Here is a 24,371-nt window from a genome sequence, read left to right as displayed (position 1 = left end):
AAATAATGCTCATCCTTGATTGATACTGGATCTTCAAGGATTACAAGTTTTGTGTTTCAAATCCAATTTTCAATATCAATCTCAATTCTTCCTGTACGGTCTGAACGTTGCTACAAAAATAAAACAAAATCCTACAATCTATTTAGCCAATCTAACGACAAACGATACCACTTCCTTCAATCGACACTCAATCGGACCCCGCTCCGCATTTTTGTTTTCGAACTCGAACGTCGGTAGCGCGACATAAACCGGATGAAACCTCAAAAAGTCTTGCCTTTCGTCTTGGCCGACTTGGCCGTCTTTTTTTTCCTCGTAAGCGTGCGCTGTCGGTTTGAATTTTAATTTTTCTTTCCATTATGTAAAACTCCGTGCTTTCTCCACCCACTCCTGCTGCTGCTGCTACTGCTCTACTGTACGGTACCATCCGGCGACGAACCTTTTGCCGTAACGCGGCGGGCCCGTGCGCAATGTTGCCGAACGCCGCGCGGCCGATATATCTGGCCAACGATCCATCCAACCCAGTTGCTCTGTTGCTTTCTCAAGTGACGAAATCACGAGCGCGAGCAGCTCGTGATCGTCAATTCCAAAACAAGTTCAACGCGATAGGCCCACATCTATTGCTGCTGCTGTGTGCCGAATTCTCTCGTGCTTATGACGTCTGGTTCCGGCTGGTGAGTAGTAATGCGCCCTCCTCGCTGCTGGACGTCGGTTGATAATGAGTTATGGGTTGGAAAAAGGGATAGTGTTCGCTGAGAGAGGAAAGAAGGAGGTTCGAGTGAAATGAAATGAGATGGATTTAGATCTGCGTTAGGTAACAATGAAGAAAGCTGTGATTTGTATTGGAATGCAATCACCTTTAGCGTTGTTTAGTAATATCTTTCTTCAATCAGTGTACTACTACCATATGGTCTGTGCGTTTAAGTATAGTAGATTATTTTCAATGTTCCAATTAAATGATAAAAAAACGAAGGAGAAGGCTACACTTTGAACTATAAAACTGTGCCAGACAATCACTCTGAGCCTGACGGAAATGGACGTGCACTGAGGGTGCCGTTACGACTTGCGTTACGACTGCGCACGAAATCATGACTTTCGATCAAGAAGGCGGAAATCATTAGTCAACAATGTGGCCTGTTTGATGGAGCACCCTCGGGCTGACCTTTTCTTAATGCCGGAGAACTTAAGTCGTGAGCTGACGTTTTCTCCCGGAAAGTTGTCGTGCTGGGCATTTCGTACGCGAAAGGCTATAAAATCTTTTCAATAGCAAACTCGAACTAGATTAGTATTGTATAGAGTATATAAATCACTGGACTAAGTTGACTCCTTCACTATAATTTGTAAAATCAATCGACTGTATGTGTGAAAAATCTTAATTTTCCTGAGTGTGTTAGGGCAGGTCAACGTCAGCAATAATCCTGATGAATGTAGCAATGTTCTTTTCATTTTCCATTTATATCCTTAGAGCGGTACATCGTTCGGGTTGCGATGGCCGTACGAGAATAGCAGCATTCAAGAACCACACTTCTAGTTTGACCTTCCCGGCCACCCTGTGTTGTGTACCGGTTGACAGGTTGAAGTGGTGCTGAAAAGCAAATTCCATCGCTTGCTCTCTGGGAGTGGATGTTAATGTTAAGGTTTGCCCATACATGGACGCTAATGGATTGGGTACGCAAAAAGGGTAGATAAAATTAATCTTACTTAGGTGTTAGAACATGAATCGTATAGAAGTTTCTTAAGAACTTGGTTCAGTACGATATTTTGAGTTTATTTGTGAAAGTATTTCTCTGCCAATTCTTCATACATGCCCTTATATTTTGATGTAAATCGCACATAGAGCTTTAATTCTCCTCTCAAGTGAAAAATTGATTTAAGTTTATTTTGATGGTGTAACATTACAAAAGTTTGCAGCACACACTTCTAACACAATATCAATCACACACACACTTCTAAGCCAGTTCAACGAACTTCGCCCAACGAATGCAAAGTTGGAGCTTTTCTTTCAATCAAGCACGGGGAAAAACTTGAACGACGAAGGCCTGGAAAAGTTCTCGGTTGATGAGAATATTTTTAGAGCCCCCGCACCCGTCAACACCCCGCAAGTGGGTTGTTCTCGATCCTTTTCGGAAAGGATGCGCGTTCTTTCATCTTCGCAACTGAATTAACCTTTATTTCCCTGAGCATGTTTCTGCTGATTGAAAGTGGAGAGTAGAGCGCAAATTTACGCATAAACTTCTCCCCGGCCGTCTTCCCTCAAAATATCGCCTGGACGCTTGTGGGGTTGGTGGGTGGTGTCAGTTCCCTTTTATTTACGTTTGTACGCGTTTTGTTGCTTTTGCAATTCATTCAACCGTTGCTCTTTGGCCGATGCAGCGGCGCGTATCTGTAGAAACGGTTACGTAGGACCTGCGAGCTCCAAACCTTCCATGGTCCCGCACACACAAAGCAGAGTGGCAAGGGTTTTGCGCGCGCGCGCCCGTAAATTGTTAATAGCTAATTGCCATCGTTTCGGAACTGTGCGTTTCGATTAATTTATACGTGATTCAATTTGTCTTCCTCGGTACTGGAAGCAGTGCTGGAAAAATAGCAATTAATTACGTCAAACCAATAACAACAGCAAAAAAGTGCCCCACTGAGCTCTGACGTGGTGTAGTGTGTGAGTGTTTGGGGCAGGTAATATAGCCTCTTTTTTTTTTTGTTTTGTTGATAACATGGTTGGAGTATTATGAAATGTTTGTTTCTATAGAGCAGGCACACACACCTCCAATGTTATGTCATATGGTTGGTATTCGGGCAGTACATTTGGACATCTAGTATCCCAGTATGTTGAGCATTCTTGGTATTTTAAAGTACTTCATGTTGAGCAAAGTGATTGAGACGATATGTGCAATGCAGTGGGCAGAGAATCATTGTAGATGTTTTAATTAATATCATAAAATACACCTCTTATCATAATTTTCTATGTCTTTGGGATCTACATCAGAAACTCTACTCTCTCTCTCGTTGGCTTAAAACCACATTTTTCTTCCTCTTCAATAGAGAGGTCACATTAATCTAGCTTACTTTAGCGTGGCAAACTAAAGGGGTACGGTGTACGTGCGGCTATTGCTATTGTAGATGCACTCTTAATGCCTAATGGGAAGGGTCGGCCCCACTTGGATGCTGGTCGTCGATGCTGCTCTCTCCCTTCTTGCGGCATACTTTAATTAAAACTAATTGCTTGGTGTACATCGTTTTCCACATCACCGCCGTCGTCCGTTGCGTTATCGAGTTAGCAGATCACGGCCGGGGTGTCTTGAGATCTCTTGAGGCAGACCGCTCCATGCAGGCCGCCAATTGAACAAAGGGGGGCCCATGTGCGGCAGAAAACGATCAGTTAAATGATCGTGGGGAGGAAGGGGTTTGAGATGGAAATTGCTATTGACCTAGATTAGATTATGTTTTGCTTAAGTAAATGCATACTTATGTTGTGGTCAATTTAGATTGGTTTTAAGGTATTTTTGTAGAAGTGTAGAAAGGGGGCCATATTTAAACTAAGGGCTTTTAGAGTCGATTTTCTGTGTAAAAGGTACAGGTTGACACTCGAGATATGCTCTTAATGCGAACCGAGAAGAAATAGCGTATCTTGAATTTCTGCGTAAGTCGAATCACGTGGTTTCGAGCTAAAAAATCAACCCCGTTTACACAATTACAATTGTACAAAATTGCTGAAATCAAATTTGGTGGACCACACTGGGACGGAAAATGAAAATGCCTGTAGACACCGCGTATCTCCGAATCTTCGTATAAGAGATACCGCTTATCTCGGGGACTATCTGTACATTTGTTTAGTTCAAAGAATATTGGCTGGTATTATTGAATCCGTTCGTAGCGGCGGCATACGTCCCGACACTCGTTTTCCTAACGTACTAGATGGTTACTACAGTTATTCACCGCGGCGTTGTAGGACCGGGCTCAAGAAATGTGTTGCCATCCCTAGAATTTCGTGTGAGTGCCGTACGTTCCCGCAACGAACGGATTCAATAATACCAGCCATTGTCTATATCTCTTATGTAGTTAAGAGAGTGTGTTAAGAATGATTTTTGGACTTAAAAAACTAGTGATAAGAGTAATTCTCAGTGTGTTAATTCAGAATTAATGTTAAAATGGCGAGTTAAATCTTTAACTCGCTCTCATGAAGAATCATTCAAAGAAATCTGTAAATGAGTTACAATTCCGTGAGGAGAGTTCCTTCCATTCCTTCATCGAGCTCTCGAAATAGTTGTTACCTTACAAATGACTTACTTCCATGCATAGGACTTACATCTCTAATCCAGAACTAATCCCCGGACAGCTTATCGACACACGATTGAATCCCGACCGCTGTAAATGAACGCTCTGTTATTGAACTATTGAAAGAGTTATTGAAAGAGTTAGCTGTTGTAAATAATTCAATCACAAATGAGCTACAATTAACTTGTTGAATTAAACTCATTCACTGGAAAGATTTGTCTCATGCCACTCATTATGATTCATTGTGCATATCTAGAGTCTAAGCGCAGCTTTATGGCAACAAGTGTCCTTTGATGTGTGAGAACATATAAACAACAAGCGAATGTGTCGCTAATCTTCTCTATATGAAATAAAACAACGCTCTGACAAAACTCAATATTGCTGAGCCCTCTTGTGTAAACAAATAGCGGTACATAATTCAACCACTCAAGCTTTATTATTTGCCAGTTATTTTTCATTTGTATGAATTTTCTTTGTCCCTAAACTAATAACAAAATCATTGTGCTATGTTTGGCATGAATTGTTACAAATGTTCACAAGACATTTTCTAGTCTAGTTTTTTTTTTTTATTCGACTTGTGGCAAGACCCATCTCCCAATCTCCACAGCTGTCGAACGCACAAAGAAGCTGCGCGGTGGTATGCCACCTGTGTGAGCATCACGACACGGCCCGCTCTCCCTCTTTGGAAGGACTTTCGAAGGACGTATGAAAATAGAAGCGCTGCAGCGCAGGAGAAACTTTTCTTTTTGCCTGTCGTTAGACAGCGATGGGCAAAATGGGCAGGAAAATTCTTATTTAACGGAGCAAAAAATAAAAACACGTGCCATTAGCGTGTGTTTCTGCCAGACGCGCCCGGGCGGTAAATGCGCTATGCTGTCAATAATTGTTCATAAATAGATCCTGTTTTATTAACTTCCACTTTTATCTTTCTTGTTATTTTTTTTGTGTTGGTCGGAGTGAAACATCAAGACACATTTGTCATCAAGACACAGCGTTTGCGTGTGTACTGCCCGCTCGTTTTTTGCATTTCTTTCGAGCGTGTCGAACAATTCGGCTACCTCACCCCGCAACGGGCCAATTTTTGGTGGAATTTTTCGCACAATATTAAACATCCTTGCGACACCCGTGGTGGTGGAGGTGGTAGAGAGGCCAGAAGAATTGGTGGGTTTTCTTCTGGCCTCTACCACCTCCACCGCGGGTGGCACGTTTATTGGATTGATGTATTGCGTCAAAGCATCAACCATTTCCATTCGCCGCCGCCTCTACCGTTCGCTGCTGGTGTGCGCAGCAGCAGGCAGCACTGATTGACAACCGCGTCCATATGCACCGACACTAACAGGGGTGGGAGTTGGTTTGGGTGCCTTTTGTCGTATCTATTTTTTCCGTGAGTTTTCCCCATGATGGGGCCAGATGGGGATTGAGTTGAATTGTACTGCCGCGCAATGTTTCATACGTTCGGCTTTTCCTCCCTCCTTGCTGGTGTTGGTGAAGGCGGTGGTTACGTGAATCATTCGTCGGGGGTGGGTGAGTGGATTTTTTGTTGTTGTTGTTAATGGCAGACCTGGATTCGTGGTGCGTACACGCATTTTGGTGGTCATAAAAATTCCGATTGAAGTGTCTTCCACGATCGGCGGGGGGCCGAGCGGTGTGAGAAGACGACAAAAGTGGGCCTCCTCTAACCGTGCGATTATGACATTCTGTTGTGCTGGAATGGAATGTTTCCGCGAGAGTGAGCTATTGCCTGATTGCTTTCTTATGCTTTTGCGATTGAATTACACGAATTTTCCGTTTTATTATTGCAGAAAGTTTGTTGGTTGTAGAAAACAGATGACATAGAGCGCACATAGCTATTATGGCAATGGGAGGAAACAGTACAGATCTTTTTCTTTTTAAAATGATGTTACAGGGTTTTTCAGCGGTACTCATGGTTGTGGGACAGTTTTTTGGCCTCTTCATGGAAATGAACTTTGTATGATGGGATTCTATGGTAATAGGTATTTCCAATAAGACTGTCCAAAAATGGTGCAATAGAGACCAAATCCCATAAACATAAAGTTAATTTCCTATCAGAAATAATCAAGAATGTGTCTCAAAGCTTTGGCAACCCCTGAAATCCCCTGTATACTTGGTAACATCGGATCTTACCACCAGCGTCAAGTTAAAGACCCTGTTTTAAGCATTTTGATAGCCTAAAAGGACTTTTCATGTTTCGTTGTTTGGTGTCATTCTTATCGCCTGCCTTCAAGTCCAGCTTCGAATGACTTCCCTGTAACCTAACTTAAACTTCTCGTTTATGATTGTACTGGATTTTAAACCAGTGCAGGCAATATTTGATTTGAATTGTGTAAGATTCGTAAAATCTAAAAATTACGAGGAAATGGATAGATACTTAGTATGTACTATAATTTAAAGTTGTGATTACTATTTCAAATTTTGTGCTAAAATGTGCCTTCATTTTTATACCCATTTTGATTTGCAAACTGCTTTCTAGGCCTATGTCCGCCTATTCGCTTCAGTCCTGTGGTCGAAATGTCATACAATAACCAATAAACCATAAACAAACGCGTAAAGCGCTTATCAAATTCTTGTAACAGTGCGTGAATACGAAAACACTTCCGTGCATTGAAACTCTTCAACTACGCAATATGAGCACGTGCGAGTAAACTACGCAGTGCTAGAAATTACATGCCTCTCAATTGTCAACCAGTGATGACCCTTTCGGTCGGTTGTGTTTTCGACATTTAGATGCGTGTCTTGGTTTTGCGCTCTCTTTACTGCAAGCAAGGGTCGTGTTTTCGTGTGACTATGAATAAAAAATTAAACCGTAAGAGAGCCACTGTCACGCATCACAGATGCACCATCAAACAGATTGTAGCATGAAAAGCATGATCCAAAAACACTGAAGACTATGGTCCACATTGGTAACGGCATGGCTCTACACTCCCCGAAGCATATGGCGAACGATGTTGCTTAAGGGAGTTGTTAAGGTGCGTTCTGTGCGTTTGGGGTGGTAAAGTATTACACAGTGGGCCGCATTTCATATTCCCAAAGTAAATTAACCATTATCAATCAGCTAGAGCAATCGATGGAGCTTAATTCAAATTTGGATCTTTCAAATTTGGATCTGTCGCAATTATTAAGTGGTACAATGATTATTAAATGGAACGCATCTACTCTTCTTTTGTACTGTTGTTCTTGATAATTAAGCGATTGTGTGCAATCATGACGTTGCTTTAAAAAAATGCATTTTAAATAATTTAATTCACACCGAAAATGTTAGCAACCATGTTTGGCACGGTTTTAGAAATTCCAAACACCACCTGTCAAGTGTCTTAATTTCGCTAACTTTCCCACCCAAAACGAGCAATCTGTTGGTGGGTGAGTGTCTTCGGTACGGCACTGTAACTGCACGGTGAAACTTATTTTGGCTCGCGCACCCGTACGCCCGTTCGATAACATTTCTTACAAATAAGTCCCGACTTGCACTTTCTCTACAAAGTGATGTGGAGTAAGCTCGACCGAGCGCGTTGTTTGTCATTTCCAATTGAAGGATGGATCAAATTTCGAATGCTATGTGGTGGTGGCGTCCATCAATGTTTCACTTTTGACGGAAACGACTGTACCAGCTGTAACAATTTCGAGCTGTAATTTCATACCTTTGGCTGAATTTCCATACAGAAGCGCATCGTTTGGAACGCTGGTGTGCCCTCCGCTCTCTGTGCAAGTAAGTTGCACCTAGGGTGAAAGGCGCACACAGGCTAAGGACGACACAGTAAATTGGTACAAATCGATACCAATTTCCCTCTACTTCACCCTCTCGGCAACGAGGTAAGGGGTGGGTAATCCACTTACTTACTATTTGCTACTAGAACTGAGCGAATAAATAAAGGCGAAAACCTTGTACAGAGCGGCAATCGGGTTTATTGATTCCGCGCGCGCGGTACATGAAACGTCTGTCATTGAAAATGAATGAGCGTATTCATTATTCAGCCGCCCACCCGCCTTACCCATTAGGATTGCTGCTTAGTTAGTAACCTTGAAGAGAAAAGCGATTCAGCCAAATTTCGGCTATCGAGGTTGTTATTTTTCTTCTTCGTAATGGTATCGCTTAATCTTACACGGATCCAATTCGGATCCAAATTAGACCATGGTGGCGCAGAAGTGGTGATATCGTGCCGATGGCAATGATAAGGCAATGGGACTTTTCATTAAAAGCTTAAGATCGATTAGATCGTAAGTTCTGTTTAAGCCATTTCACGGTTTCATTTAGTGAATGCTCTCAAACATTTAAACGTTGGAAAAAATGCTTAATTTTCGTTTGTTTCGATTGTTTCTTACCATTTTGTAATTACGTTTTGCATGTATGTCAGTGGTAAATTAAGTAAATTAAAAAAATAAACCTAACTCGACCTTTGGAATCAAACTGAATGAAATGAAATAAACTTAGAAATGAACATCGGATAATCACTAAATAAATTAAAAAGGATAATTTTTATTTATTTAATTAAAATGCTTGTGGGTTCAAGACTACAACAGCACAAAATTTTGACAGATTGTTACAACTTTTGCCTGTAAGGCATCAATTTTTCTACTGTAGGTCAATTGTTTTGCTCACAAAATTTAACCTTATGCTCCACACTGTGTGTTCCAAAATTATTCAATTTAAGTTATCCCTATGTTGGAAATTTTATTTAGGTTTAACGAATAAAATTATGTAATTTTAATGGAGTGAAAAAAGTTGGCATGCATTTTCAGGAGCATTTTCATTTTTTTATTTTGAGGATGTGTTTAATTTTCATAAAAACAATCGAATCACACGGTTTTTGTAATTTAAAATTACAATTGCTATACATCTGCTCAAATACCTTGTAAATATATCATAAGTTCTACACGTGCCTATGCAGAACTTTCGGTAACTTAAGGACAAAAATAGTAGGTGCGTTAGAGGCATAAATGGATGCCTTGGAGACAAAAATGTATGTCCACTGTCCAAAATTGATGCGTTAAAGCCAAAGTTTAGCAGCAACGATTGATTTTTTTACCGTATTTCAGTGCACGCTACCTGTTTGGAGCTCGTGACTCTTTGATGGTTCAAAGGTTTTGATGATTAGCATTTGTCGTATGATAGTTATGGCATTCTGAACTTAAACTCTTTTAAAATTCTTACACCAAACTGAGGGTCGTTCAGCTGCTTTTGGCAGCCATTAGCTCCATTCATTTTCAATCAAACTAAACTCCAATTGTTAATAATTATTAACGGTCGATTCGTTGGCACCGCGTTAATTTCTGTAATTCCCAAAAGAGGGCGACACAGAATAGGTTTAGTGTGGTCAGCGTCTACCACTGATCGGGACGTGCAGTCCCGAAGGATCCCGATCGAGGATAAAAGATAAAGAAAGATAAAAGGTCACTCTTTCAACAAAAACCCACGACAAGGGACGGTTTTTTTAGCGTCAAGAATAAAACCGCCTATTTAAAAAAAACACTTGCAATAGTTTTATTTTCTGTAGCTTTGGGCGAAAAAAAAGAGTCCTTTTGCCAACGTCGTAACTCCAATCTTAGCCAGAAAGTTACAGTCGGAAAAAGATCACTATTTTCTCCTGCCAATCATCAGATCCGTGTTATTGCCCGTAAAAACAGATACAGTTAAAGAAATGGGAATGGTGTGACCCAATTTTTGTGCAGCACATGCCGCAAGAAAGAAAAAAAGCAGAAAAAGAAACGTAATAGATGTCATAAAAACAGTCTTTGGTAATTTTCGCAGTAAGAAGCTTAACGGTGAAAATTAACCACTGCGCGCTGCACCACAAAAGTCAAGTCTCACCTGCCGTCGTTCTGCATCGAACTGGGTTAGCGGAACGTGGGGAAAGATCGGGCCGGTGCCGAGGTATCATTTGTTCGAACCACCTGTTTTTAAAATTCCGAGGTGTAAAATGGCACCTTGTCCCCGGGCATTGTGTGGATCGTGTCCCGTCTGTGCCCGTGTGCCATCGGAACGGTGTGAGCTCTTGCCATTGCCGCCGCCACAAAGGGAGTGTGCGTGCACAGCTTCCCATTCTATTGAGTTCACGATCGGTGGTTCGGTGTCTGTTACAGCTTTAGAAAATATGACACTCGCCGACAATCGTGACATTTTCTCATCATCTCCTGTCCCGAACCGCGGGAATTAGATCAAGAGCCTCCGGGGGAGAAGGATTGGGGAAGCAATCGTGGTGGTGGTGGAACATCGAGACGCTTTTATGTTTCATTTTTTTCTGCTCCGTCTAGCAGCTTATGTAAAGCGAATCTATTCCAAGCAATAAGCATTTTAAGATTTAAACAAACTATTCTTTATACTTTCCGCTTACGATTGTGCGACTAAAGAAGCTTTTTCACTCTTTTTCTTCTTGCAGGAATCGTCTTACACACACGACGGATCCGGCATTACACGACGACGACGACAGTTTTTTTTCTCCTCCTTCTCTTCTGTTCAACCTTGAGCGGCCTTTCGAAACATTAAAACACAGGTAAAAACCGGCTTTAACTTCACACAATAGTCAAGGTTTTGACTATTGACCGAGAGAAGCGGGTGTTGGGTTGCTTTCCCAAAAGAAACTTCCTCCCACTACCTACACTGCAGCCAACAATCTTCACCGCCAACGACTCAATCCGCCTCAGTTTTGCGCTGGTGGGGCCGCCGGCAGGCGAAAATAAAACATTGTGTGGGCTCATTCACCTTTTCGCGTTCGTTCGTCATCGTTTGACGCCTTCGAGTATATCGGAAAGGGGGGGGGGGTGTTTTTTTTGGCAAAAGTGCAAAAGTAAATCTAGACGGATTTAAACACGTTCTCAAAAAGTTCTCAAATAACTTTACAAGAATAGCGCATATTCAGTTACCAAGGGCTGTAAGGTGGAGTGCTTTAGAACAAAAAATCATGTCGCATTGCACACCGCAAAATGCAGTTCACCAGCAGTAGGTGTATGGGTTTTGTCTGCAGTTTGTTTAAACCAGTCATGCTGAAGAGTTTACAATGCAGGCAACGTATTGCTGCGTGCAGGCAAAAAGGGTTCCACAAAGTCGGCGCCAAACACGCTGCTGAGTGTGTGTGTGTGTGCTATCAATTACGGAAGCATGTAATGTGCACTTGGATGGATGGATTAGTCATCGTTTCGAGAGCATTAAAACCACCGGCCTTTTTTAGGAAAGGAAGCATGGAAATGGAAGCAATAAATTGTCGTGCCTAACCTAAATGCACACACACACTCTCTTTTTTAGTTGGGCTAATTTACATTTTTACATTGTTTCGTAATTGTGTATTTTCATTTAATATTTTTTGTATTTGATTTTTACTTATTTATATAATATTTTCACATTTTTTGGTTGTATTTAATTAACTTAATCATAAATCATTAGTTTAATCATTATTTTCATTGATTCCTGGGCTTTTCAAGTATAAAAAAATTTTGTAGTCTTTTAAAAAACCTCTTTACAATTATCAGCAGGAAATGTTATCAATTTATTTTAAACTTCTTCGGGTTGTACATATCTTCTTCTTCTTCTTTGGCACAACAACCGTTGTCGGTCAAGGCCTGCTAGTACCCACTAATGAAGTGAGCTTGGCTTTTAGTGACTTATTGTTACCATAGCAGAATAGTCAGACCTACGTATGGGGGCTCGGTCTATTCGGGACTTGAACCCATGACGGGCATGTTGTTACGTCGTACGAGTTGACGACTGTACCACCAGACCGGCCCAAATATTATAGTTTTTTTAGCAGTTAGCGGTCACCTACTGTAAGTGTACAGCAATTAGATTTTTGAGTAGGCTTTTAAAATCGGTATTTCTTGATATTATTCAAAAAATTTCTGCCTAAAATTAAATATACATACTATTTTTTAATTAAACACGTTAATGTCTACAAGGCACACATGACATGTTTTTGGGTCAGTTCTCAATTTGAACAATACTATTAAAAATTTGCAAGATGTGTTTTAACAGCTGTCATTATTTGTGTGGGTTGTTGAAAACAAGCTCTTGCGATTGTTGGAAAATGCCTTTCACATTAGAAACTGACCAGAAAAACAGTGTAAGTGTGCAACAGTTGGCAAAATAACCCTAGTATTCACTTGTAAATCATGTTTTTTTTTGTGTTAGATTGCATTCAAAAACTATCACAATATAGGGTTTTCCAAGTCATTTTTTAAAATGTAAACAATGTTATTCACCGCGTGCAAGATGTTAATTCACTTCGATCTGACATTTCATTTCCATCATAATAATTTGTAATTTCTTCAGCATGATTTTCAACACAATTCAAGCTGGATTGAGTTTGAGAGTTCGTTGTTATGTGTTGAAAATTATGCGTTAAAAATGAAATTTCATTTCGAAGCAAATACATCATTTGACAGCTGTTGAAAAACATCTTGAATGCGGTGAACAATTCTGTGCACATTCGAAAAAGACTTGGACACCCTTGTAATGCGTTTTAGTACTTGCAACTATTAATGCAAATAATACATAAGAGCTTCAATGTAATCGTCTTCTTTAAAACGGAAATTGCCCTTTAAAAACAAAAGAAAGGTAAAATTTTGGCCCGCAATTTTGACCCCCTAACCAGTGTGTGTGGCAATCGTTGTTTATTTGCATTAATTTGTGCGCCGGCACACGAACCACTTGCGCGCGCCCCGTTTTATGAGGTCATGCGAGTGTAAGGTTCAAACACACACATGAAAAGGAAGCTCTAAGCTAATTTAGCGCTTGCCTTTCGGCTGCTTTGCCACAAACTCCCTGACGAGTGGCGCCAAGTTTTCAGTTTCAGCAGTAACGTCGCGGGATTTATTTTCCTTACCACCGCTCCCTGACACAAGAAACACACCGTCCGTCTGTTCGTGCGTCCGCCAGTCAGTTGATGGGGACAGAAAGGGGCCACCACCACAGACCGCTTGATGCACTTCGCTTGATGGGGTGGTTCTTTGTTTTAGAGGCTTAAAATGAAACCATAAACCAGAGGAGAAGAAGGTGGTTTGCTGTTGTGACTGCGGCCGGGTGGGACAATGTCGCAAGAAGATTATAAAAATCTGTTTTTAAAAGAGCTACGATAAGGAAGAAGCATTTATGTCACTGCAGAAGATGAAATACGCCTGTGTGTGTTAGCCTATTCGCCGAGAGACCGTTAGATAAATAAACATAAGCTGTGAATAAATGAATGGGTGGCTGTGGTATGTTATGAGATGAGTCATTGCGGGTGAAATGAGCTTACAAATTAACTGAAATCTTGCAATTGTTTATGGTTGCTGTAACACGTGGCTTGCCCTTAGTTGCTCTAAATATCCCATTTATTTCCCCCAAAAAAACCAGTACCACAGACCATATTGTTATGATCAGATTATACAAAATGAGCTTTGAAAAATATTCTCAGCATGAATTACCTTGCGAAGGCATCATTTGCTTCAGCTTTTATTTCACGTTTGCTTAGCTTGAAGGACAGTTGCTGCGCGCTTTGGTTTGTGAGCTATCGTGCGCCCGATGGGGGGCGCGATAAGATGGAATGCAAATGGGCCCGCATACTTGTTGTGTCGTTAAAAAATGTGCGTGTGTCGTTCGTTTTACGATCCCGACCACCCGACTCAACCCGTTTGATGCGATGGGATGGGTAAATTCGTGCAAAATGCCTGTTAAATCTGAACGATCGACGAACATTTTTTGTTGGTGGCCATAAATTTATGGTGCAAAATGGTGTTCAGTTCACCTGTTACTTTCTCTTCGAAAAGGGATTAGATTATTGTTTATTCGTTGCATTTTTTTTATTATTTCTTGTATGAAAATCAAGATAAATGTTAGAAATTGGTGCATTAATAGTTTACCATATTTTTATTGCATCTTACATTATAAATAATTAACAACTTTTCGAGATTTTAAAAAGTAATAAATTAACACAGCAAATACTCTACAATCCTACACTATAAAACTACACCGCTCCAATTCTAATCCTTGTGTCACTTCTGGGCACTTCTTAGTCACAAATGTACCATTTTGCTATTTTTATGCTACTTATATTTGGACTTACATTTCTGCCAATTACTTTCGCATCCCGTCGCCCTACTCCGGCCCACAGTCCTGCCTTCGCCTCAGCGGCGGCGATACCACAACGGTGCTAATTAATTACCTCGCCTTAGCAACGGAGCGGAATTAAGAAATTAAATTTGGGCCTGTCAAAATTTGAAACGAAGCAATCTAATTGTACACCGACCAGAGAAACCTTTAGGAAAACTTCGGGAAAACGAATTGATGTCGCCTCAATTTCATCGTGTGCCAAAAGCGCTGTGACAGAGGAAGAGGGGATGGCGGGGGCGTGGGGGTCTTTGGAGGCCCTTAGGGAGGTTGCAGTTTGGGTGGAATATGATTTATGGTACCACTTAACTCATCACTCGTCAAATGTTAAGGAAGGTTTTTTTTTTGTTCGGGCCGTGCCTAATTAATTTATTTTTCCAATTTTGTTTTGTATTGTACGGGAATTGAGTTTATTTTCTCGATATGTTACCAAGGATGTACTAAATCGAGTAATTTCAATTTTGGGAAACATTCAATGGGTAATTCCCGGGTAAATTGGGGTTTAAGTGATCCCCGTAGAAGCTGTGTCGATATAGCTGTAATGTAGAATATAGAAAACATCGTTACATCGTGTCGTGAATCATTGTGATGTGGCCTGCCAAGATTCTATGGCCACAGCAAGCTCGTGGTTCATCCCTCTCCTTCACGCACCATGCTCGCACACACCGCCAAGACCATCATCCAAGGAGGATGCGTCTGTACGACAAATATGCCAATTTTATTACAATATATTAAGCGTTTTGTTGTGCATCAACTCAAACTTGCTTATAAAAGATCCTTCGATAGTTGCCAATCCCCTTTTTTTAAGGCCGTGTTATGCATAAACTCGTTCGAGTCCATTGTTTATCTGATCCTAGATGCGTACCTCAATCTTTTAGATCTAATTTGCAGGATAAGACTTATTGATAAGACTTCCTTTCAAGAATCCATAAAAATCTTCGAGTTCTTAATTTGAGGAAAACGTATTTGCTCTTAATGGTTGATGTGATGATGTGGAAATCGAGTCCTTCCAATATCGAGTCCTTCCTTATTAGATATTTAGGTAAAGAGACCATGTATTTGCCCAAACTGAAAATCGAAAGTCGGTAAAACCCCAAAGAATAAATGAAAAGGTATTTATCTCACGGTACAACACTGTATGTGGGGATTACATTTTCATTTGATTTAATTTCAAGTTAATCTGACAATTTGATAGGTGTTTTTAAATTACGTTTCAACCGACTTCCAATTAATCTGAGTATCATTTCTATTGCAAAATCTCTCCTCCCATCATATACTTTCCATCCTATACAATCACACAAACACACACTATTCTTTGTTACGATTCTTTCTTTGTTCGGGATAGTAATTTGATTAGCCTTCGGACAACGGTTCCGTTGTATGTTAATCATCGAACCGTTACCAATATACCACTAATCGCATAGCGTACGAGAATCGTTCGAGGTCAAACTTCTCCCGTCAACCAGCCTCGGCCTGTGTTCGGACGACTAGCAGATTCGTGGTGCAATGAGTGACGCGTGGTTTCTCTCCCTTCCCCTCTCAGACACCGTCCTCAGGCCTTTCGCATGCAATCAAAGAAGCATATGCATCATGAGTTCGTGCTGCATCCATCCAGCGTTCCAGCTGAACAAAAGGCTACGAGCGCGATAATGAATGCACGCGCACGCACACTTACAGAGGACGCTGATAGAGAGGAGTGTTGCAGCGGTTCTCGGTGTCGTTGCACTACGGGTGCAATGATTCTCGTGTGCAGCAGCTCCTATACAGCTGAGTGCAGCCAGCTGTTGACCGACGTCGCTATGAAATGAGATTAAATACTGTAAGCTCTACATTTATGCTCGTTTGGGTAGTAAGGTAGGATTCAGATGGAAGTAAAATGATGTTATTTTGTATGTATATAAAATGAGAATTTGTGTTCGCAGCCCTTCCCAGTGTGAGTTGCGCTAAAAATCAATAATTTTGTTTAGAACCTTTTTATTTTTTGCAACATAAAAGAAATTAGCAACAGTTGAGCATTGCAGAGGAGGAGGCATGTAAGCATAAAATATTTATGAAAGCTGCAGTGCTTGGGCTCTCTCCCTCTCTATTGCCGTCTGGCTCGAAAGCACTAATGAAGCAATGTCACGATTAAAAATTTTAATTAGTACGAGCCCCCGGAGAGTACCTTCCCTGGAGGCTTTATTCCACCACCGCATTATCATTATGGCGAATCCTTCGAGTTATCCCTCGCCATCAGCTGTGTGTGTGTGTGTGTGTGTGCCTCGATATAGACAGCTCCAACAGAGGGCGTAAGGGCGAATGGTTGTGTGTGAGAGAGAGAAAATGAGGGATACAATTTAATCCTTACAACGATAAAGCAAATTATAGCTCCCCTAAGCCACCAGTGCACACTTAAAATCTCCCGAGCAGGATGTCGTTTTTTTATATAAATTTTAAAAGCAACAAGAGTACAAAGGAAGGGAATGCTTCGTGCGTATGAAATGGGAATTTGTTTCTGCAAAAAAAAAAAACCGAATCCATGCTGAATTATTGGTTGGAGCTGTGGTGTTTGGTGATTTGTTGCATATTTCGATTTCGATGAGCTTTTTTTTCTTTTCTTCGGGAACTTTAGACAGAGCCGAAACAGTTCTGATAAATTGCGTGAAATGGTCATCGTCTTGCGCAGCGGGATGTCAATTCGATTTATTTTTGTGGCATGAACTACCCAAGCACACGCACTGGCTCTGCTGGACTGCCTTGTCCAGGGGCTTGTTGGAGCGGATGGGGAAAGGAAAAGACCCCAGCTGTGCTGTGTGTGGAAAGAATTCAGCAGGGCTTAAGGATTTCTCGGAAGCTGGCGCAATCGAGGTTGGTTTGAGCTGGTCTTGGATGGTGGCAAGGAATGCCCCGGGAGTGGGACGGTATAATTTATGGGAAGTGATAAATAAAAATTAGAGTGCAATTTTTGCGAGCAACGTGTAAACTCATCGTAACAGTTTTTTTTAGTGGAAAAATATGATTCTATAGGAATTGTAATAATATCATGTTGGAAGCCAAATTATAGTTGTTTTTAACTTTAATTTGTGTGCTAATAACATTAAACTCAAATATAGCTTATTTTTCGAGTATATTTGTGTTTTATACATATTTCTTAAATACCTGCATTTCAAGGGGTGCTGTTCTAATGGAATGAATAAATATTTTTTTTTAATAATCTTTGCAGGTCAACTAAATGCAAACCAACGTTGTAAAATATTGCTTTAAATTATTTTAAAACTTTTACGTATAAAGAAAATATACTCTTTAAGACAAATATTGACACTATTTTGAAGTTGTTTATTGATGCAATTTTTCCTGTAAGTTATGTAGTTTCCTGTAGTTTTTATAATTTTTGAATTAATTTTTTATTGTTTTGTGTTTACTTTTGTATTTTTTTATAACTTTAGTATTGCTGTATGATTTATTGTGGTTTATCGTTGTTTTTTACTAATTTACTTATTAACTTTTCTTGCCTGTTCTGAAGAAAATCACCATGGTGTATGATACAATTTCACAAGTGATATTTTTTTTATTTTCTGATAGCGTTTAACGATCCTTCCGATTGTTTTTATACCAATTGGATTTTTTCACAATAAATCGTTAAAAACTGTTTGTCATTTCCCAGTATTTTTTTACAGTTTTATTGTTTAAAATTACCCTCTGTAATGTTTTATTCAACAAGGTCCCCTGTTTTTTCGAACCTTCTCAAAATAATTTCAAACGAACCTTAAATTGCTAGCCAAAAGCATGTAGTGGTGTTATGAATTCTGCTCACATGCATTACCCTGTTCTGCTGCCAAAAAGAAAAAAGCTCCAGGGTAAAAATCATACACACCTTTCATAGAATGTTCCGCTCCAAAAACCGAAAAAAAAACTGGACGTGAGTAAACTTACGAACCGTCAACCCAAAATCAAACTGCTAGGTCACATTTACATGCCAGCCGCAGCGTTGTGCATCTGCTCTCGTGCTAGGAATTTCGACCGTCAGAACTCCGCCCGAAACATAGTGGCAAACCGTCAAAGACAACGCAATCTAGTTCGTCCGGTGTGCAGCCCCGAGAGCCCCATTCTCTTCCGTACTCGTCTCCATACGGTGGTGGATTGGAGTGGCATTAAAAATGCATTACTCATGCAAGACTAGTCTTCTGCAGGCAGCAGCAGCAGCTGGGGCTGCTAGTGCATGATGAAGCGAAGCTTCGAAAGAAAGCTGCATTGCAATCGATCGTTTATTCTGTGCCCGCCATTTACTTCCTCAAGTGGTGCAGAGCCAAGGCAGTACATCTTTTTTTTCTCTCTTCTTTCTAACGCTGGTCGCGCGCTGTAAAATGTCACGCAAAACAGAAAAGTTCACGTTCTCTCGACACCACACAATCGACAGGGATTGATTGATCGACCTCTCTCTCTCTCGGCGGTGCAGTACACACAAACGCACACACAAACCAACCGAACGAACGGAAGGCACTGGTAGGTCGAAGCGACGACCTGTTGCAACTGCGCCGTACTCTAGGAGTAAGTGCGCCCTTGCACAAGAGAGGGATGCTTGGGAAGCATCCATTTTCTTGAACCATTTGTTTCAAATCCTCCGACCGTGTTGACCTTTTGGGGCGTGTGTGTGTGGCTGAGAGCTCACTGTTTGTGCATTCATAACGACCCGCACGAGCTAAGGGGGAGGGGGGGGGGACTTTTCAAGGGCGCCACACCAGTCGTGACTACTGGTGTGCCGCCGACGATTATTTCGCTTGCACTGCATTATAGTTCCGCATTACTTTTGCTCCAATTACGCTCCACGCCGGTTTGCTCAGCTGTAGTGTAATCGCCATCGGGACAATGTGTGTGTGTCAGTGTGTACCAGAGGTACGATGGATTGCCGGTCGCCCCTAGACACAGTCAAAGAAGGTTAAGCAGGAGGAGGATCCATTTCCCGGATGCACTTTCCAATGTCTTCCCTCGTTGGCAGCTTCCCTCCAGAAAGTGTTGTTATTGTTGTGCCTGTGGGTATTTGTTACACATTTGTGTGTGTGTGTGTGTCGCTATGCAAATTTAATTAACTACCGTTACTAAACGAACGAGCCTTGGTGTGCGACGATTGCCTTTTGTGTGTGTGTATGCAGCGGACTTCACTTACCGGGATCCGTTCGAAAGCGTCAGGAGAAACTGGAGACCAATCGTACCAAATACCTACACTAACCTTTCCCTCGCTACACTCTCGGGAGCGACGAATGAAAATTAATTTTATTTCTCCATAACTTCTTTCTTCCTCTCTGTTGCCTCTTGTTGCATGTATAAATGTGCATGCGCTTTGCAAAACTGTGCCGTTGCGTTTGATGCATTTTGTTTCCCACACACCCAGGGTCCCATGGTGTTGTCCCTGGTCAGTTATTTTGCTTGATTGGTTGGTCGTCGGTTGTGTTGGCCAAGTGCAGTTTAACTTCCTTTTTTGTGTGTGTTTGTGTATTGCGTGCTCACGCCAAGCCAAAGGATGGGAACGGTTTATATTGTGAAGCGATATCGTGTGACTACCGAAGGTCACGATGGTTTGGAAAATGAGATGAAAGTCACGAAGAAAGTTGCTAGGAGAGAGAGAGGGAGCCATGGTCGAGCAGAGGGGAGTTCCGTTCAATTTGTTAAATAAAGAATCGGTCGTGACTGTAAGTATGGTTTTTGTTTTATGAAGTCCAAGCATAGTTTACGAAGCAATTTTCGTTGCAATAATATTGTAATTCTTGCCTGATTCCGTACCGTTGTTCATTGTGGCCTCCATGTTCTTTTGTCATTGTCTAATGATGATAATAGCGATAAGCTAGACTTCGGTTGTTTGAGGTAACGTTATTTGATTCATTTTGTTTCATAGTTCTGTTGCGTTGAATATGGTTTATATATCTTGATTGTATACTTATTTTATTTACACTGTTTTAAATTCTTGATTCTTTCTTACGTTGTGTTTATTACGAGACACGTTGTTGATTCTTTTTTACGGAAGAAAATCTTAATGAGAATTGAGAAGGATTTCATGGTATCCCTTTTGTGTCAGGCTTATGTGGAATACAGTAGGAATTTCCAGTGTGTTTATCCAATAAGAGTGCCATAGAGTCGAATTCACATCAAAGCAAGTTCACTTCACGCAGGAAAATGTCAAAAAAGTGCCCCAAAAGTATGATAACCCCGGAAAAAACTCTGTAACAATATAAAAATGACATTTAGAGGTAGCTAACTATGAACATTGCTCTTGAAATACATGCACAAGATTAGAAGCATTGCAAATAAGGAATTATGCCATTAAATTATTAAGCATTTAAAATGTCTAAATAATATGTAAACAGCTCTATCATCGAGGGCCATCACTAATTAATAGCATCTGACGAGGACTGCATATAAATCAACAAATTTATTTCCTCGGCTGATTTTACCCGTTCCTTTCGCTTATCATCTTCACGTTTTTTTTTGTCGCATTGGGGAGAGTTGTTTGTGCTTGTGAATTTCACAATATGCGTAATTTCTCCCGTCGATAATCATGCATTCGTCCGACGGTTTTTAACGATGTTGCAGCTTGCTCAGGCAAGTAACAATCAAAGGGGAAAAAGGAGAAAAGAAAAACAAAAAATGTTCGAAAGGTGATTAACCCATTCGTCCAGATCCTTTACTCGTTAACGAATCCATAAATAATCAATTGGTTTATTTATTTCAATGAATTTACAGTGCTGGAAACGGTATGTCGGCGCAAATTGAACGTTGTTTACAATTTTAATCGATGAACTTTATAGTGCCCCTTGGGTTTCGCGGTGCTGAAATACTAATGAACATGTCTTAATTTCCTTCTACTGTGCATGACACAATTTTTGACTTTTCCAATTTCCCCCCAATGCCCTTTGACCGACTCAAGAGCTCTATATGTAAACACACACAAACGAACGGTAAACTAATTGGCAAACAAGCGTTCGTCTGCCGGGGGCTGCTGGAGGTGCTGAACGAAACGAGTATTGCGCAAAAACTAGAGTCAAATTTATTGACGCTGATAGACCTTGTGTGTGCGGTTCGGTTCGCGCACACAAACACCTCTCCGATGTGTCCGCAAGTATGCGCAATGCTTTATCGTTCGCAAACGCGGGGCTGGACGGATGGATGTTCGATCCCGATCAGATCCAACGGCGGCAATATAAACAATCAAGCAACGGCGGCATGCCCGATTAAACCTACCGGCAATTTTACGAGATTATATACGCTTTGTTGTTTGCGAACAAAAATGGGAAATGCTCAGCTTGTCCAAAACAGATGTTCGTCGTCTGTTGTTAATCGAGTTCGTTCGGCCGCAGCGAAATGTTTATGTTTACGCTTTTTGAACGGTCGCTTGGTGATTATGTGGGGAGGGGGTTCAAATTTAGGCAAGAGAATGTAATGCATTAAATGATGCGATCGATTGAGTTGTGTGCCTGACTTAATTTTCATTCAAATTCGAAATAGCTCGAAAAACTATGTTTGCTTTACATTGGATTAAATAAGTTTATAACTTATAAACATTATGCAAAAGTTCATAAAAAATATATGCATTATTGGGACAAGAAGGGAAAATATCAAAAAAGACTTAAATATAAAGAAGAAGAATAAGAAGAAGAAGAAGAAGAAGAGGAATAAGAAGAAGAAGAAGAGGAATAAGAAGAGGAAGAAGAAGAAAAAAAATAAAAAGAAGAAGAAGAAACAAACAAACAACCACACAAACAAATTATCCAAACTAAAAATAAACAAATTCATTAGTTAAGCAAGAGGTAAATAAATCATATATAATAAGTAACTAAATAAAAGAATTCACAAACACAAAATTCAGCAACAAATCAAAGAGAAATGGCAAAACATCTTTAAACATAAATCTGAAACATTGCAAAACAACATTTTTTAGATCGAAACTCTAACCTGAAAGATTAAAACGCTTCCTGTTTGCCATATCCCATGAGCTCTCTCGTAATGCGACTTCATCGTACGGGGTTTACTCGTTTTCCGGATTCCACTGTAAGTAAGTGAATGTGCTGCTAAGCTGAATGCTCAGGTCATAACCTCAATTTTTTGCATCATTCTGTCGCTCTATTTAATTTCTTCCTTTTTGGTGGAGTCACAAAGAGACTCCCCGAGGACATCACGATTCCGGCGTACGACGACCTCTCCGTTTTTGCTCTTGCTACCTTTTGCCCATGATGTAGGCCAAACGGGGCAAGGGGAAGCAAGTCTGTTTTAAATTATTCCACACAATCCCAGCAAAATCGGGCAAGGAATATTTTCTTTGCCCAGGTCCGATTGCACACGCACTCCCCGATATAGAGAGAGAAAGAGAACTTTTGCAGTTTATAATACGAAAACCTGTGGTTGCGGTAGGTCAGAACTAGTTCAACGGTGTGTGAACAGTAGGGCAGTAGTAAGCCACATTTAGCAAAAGCGGAAGCGCGCAACTATTTTGTCACAGAAGTGCTGTTTTGCTGCTCGCTGAAACACGCGATGCGTGTGCAGGCACAATAAATTTATTTAAATTCGTTCACTTGGCGCTTTGCAGATTGTTTCTTTTTTGCTACCAAAAAAACAAGTAAGGGGTAAAAAAAAGCTACAAACATTCAATGTTCTTACCGTGTTGATTTCATCGCCAATTTGAATTCCAAACTTGCCAAACTGTGTGCAACACCTTGCCGGACAAGGGAATCTTCTAAAAGTAAACCGTTTTTACACACAACAGCAACAACTTTGTACCGTCCAAAAAACTGTCCCTGTGTTGCACCGTTTGGTAAGCATTTCCATTTAGATTTTCTTGCAACCGATCGTCCGGAGCACATGTAAACTTGGGGAAATTGTTAATTAAATACACAAACACACACAGCCCTCGATCCGGTTTACGACCATCACCGATTAGCACGATAAGGCACGCTTTATCCGCATCGTGGAGGATGGGTTGAGTGAGCAAAAGTTTGACGTTTTCGGCCATCTACATTTTTGGAGCGATGGACGGGTATTATTGGGCTTTGTAGCAAAGTGGCAAAACGGATTGACACGCGTGTCTCAAAAATGGTTCAGATTTTTGGCGTGCTTTAAAAATCATTTTGTGTTGTTCGTTCGCCTTTGAAAAACGGCGAAAGCTCCACTGTAAAAGCTCTTGCACATGCCAGCAAACGATGCTAGCTATTGGTGTGTTGGTGGTCTATCGCTGAAGTTTTACGGCAAATTGTGTCGCATGATGGGATGTCGTTAAATCAACATTTGCACATCTGTCTCCCCTATTGCTTGGGGGAGAAAAGGGAGAGAGGACGGTGGGAGTCGTTTTTTGCAATTGTAAACTGTTTTACTAACAGAGAGCCGAGCTCTGTGGGCATATCGACAGGTTAGGCGGTGCTCTGATAGTAAGTTCAGTTTTAGAAATTTATTTAAAAAGTATTGTTAAGTAAATTGTATTAAGAAAAACCTTATCAAAAGGATATATCCCATTCGCGAGAATGAATTGGAGTTTTACCTGAGGCCATTGGGTGGATCCCAAATGCACCCAAACACCATCATTTGCTCTATTTGACAGTAAAAAAGCTTTAGTGTCTGAAATGGCAAACAAAACGATTCCACCAGCGTTTGATGGAGTTGGCTTTTAGTACCTCGTAGTAGTTCCGGGATCTGCCCGAACAGCAAGCAGTATATAGCTCCCTATACGGAAGTTTTATGTGTGTGTGTGTATGTGTACCTATGTGTCTGTTCTGCCCTCATCAGAGAAATAGAATTGAGATACACTTTGGGGACGAAAATACCTTTGGGGAACATTACGTTCCATTTCCACCGCGACCATTTCGCCACCCGTTGTACTACTTCTGCCGCTGCCTGCTGCTCGCTAGCAACGTAAGTTATATGCTTCGTTTTACGCTCGTTTGACCACCTCCCACCTCCCACCCCACAAACCTTCCACCATCGTATGCAATCAAATGAAAGAATCATCATCATCCCCCTCTCCTGGCACGCGACGGCAAATGTGTCTGGTTCC

At 40.9% G+C, this 24,371-nt stretch overlaps 1 protein-coding gene across 4 annotated transcripts in view; it reads left to right on the top strand.

The window, feature by feature from the left end:
• Positions 1–24,371, top strand: part of LOC121596317 (solute carrier organic anion transporter family member 4A1) — a 54,462-nt gene that overhangs the window by 15,738 nt on the left and 14,353 nt on the right. For all 4 annotated transcript variants that reach the window (XM_041921155.1, XM_041921154.1, XM_041921157.1 and 1 more), the window contains exon 3: positions 10,662–10,775. The gene's annotated coding sequence lies outside the window, so the exon portion shown is untranslated. The remainder of the gene's footprint in view (positions 1–10,661; positions 10,776–24,371) is intronic.

The sequence above is a fragment of the Anopheles merus genome, chromosome 3R, assembly GCF_017562075.2.
Source record: "Anopheles merus strain MAF chromosome 3R, AmerM5.1, whole genome shotgun sequence".
Classification (NCBI taxonomy): domain Eukaryota; kingdom Metazoa; phylum Arthropoda; class Insecta; order Diptera; family Culicidae; genus Anopheles; species Anopheles merus.
Note: the sequence above shows the minus strand (reverse complement) of the source record. Positions and strands in the feature narration are given on the sequence as shown.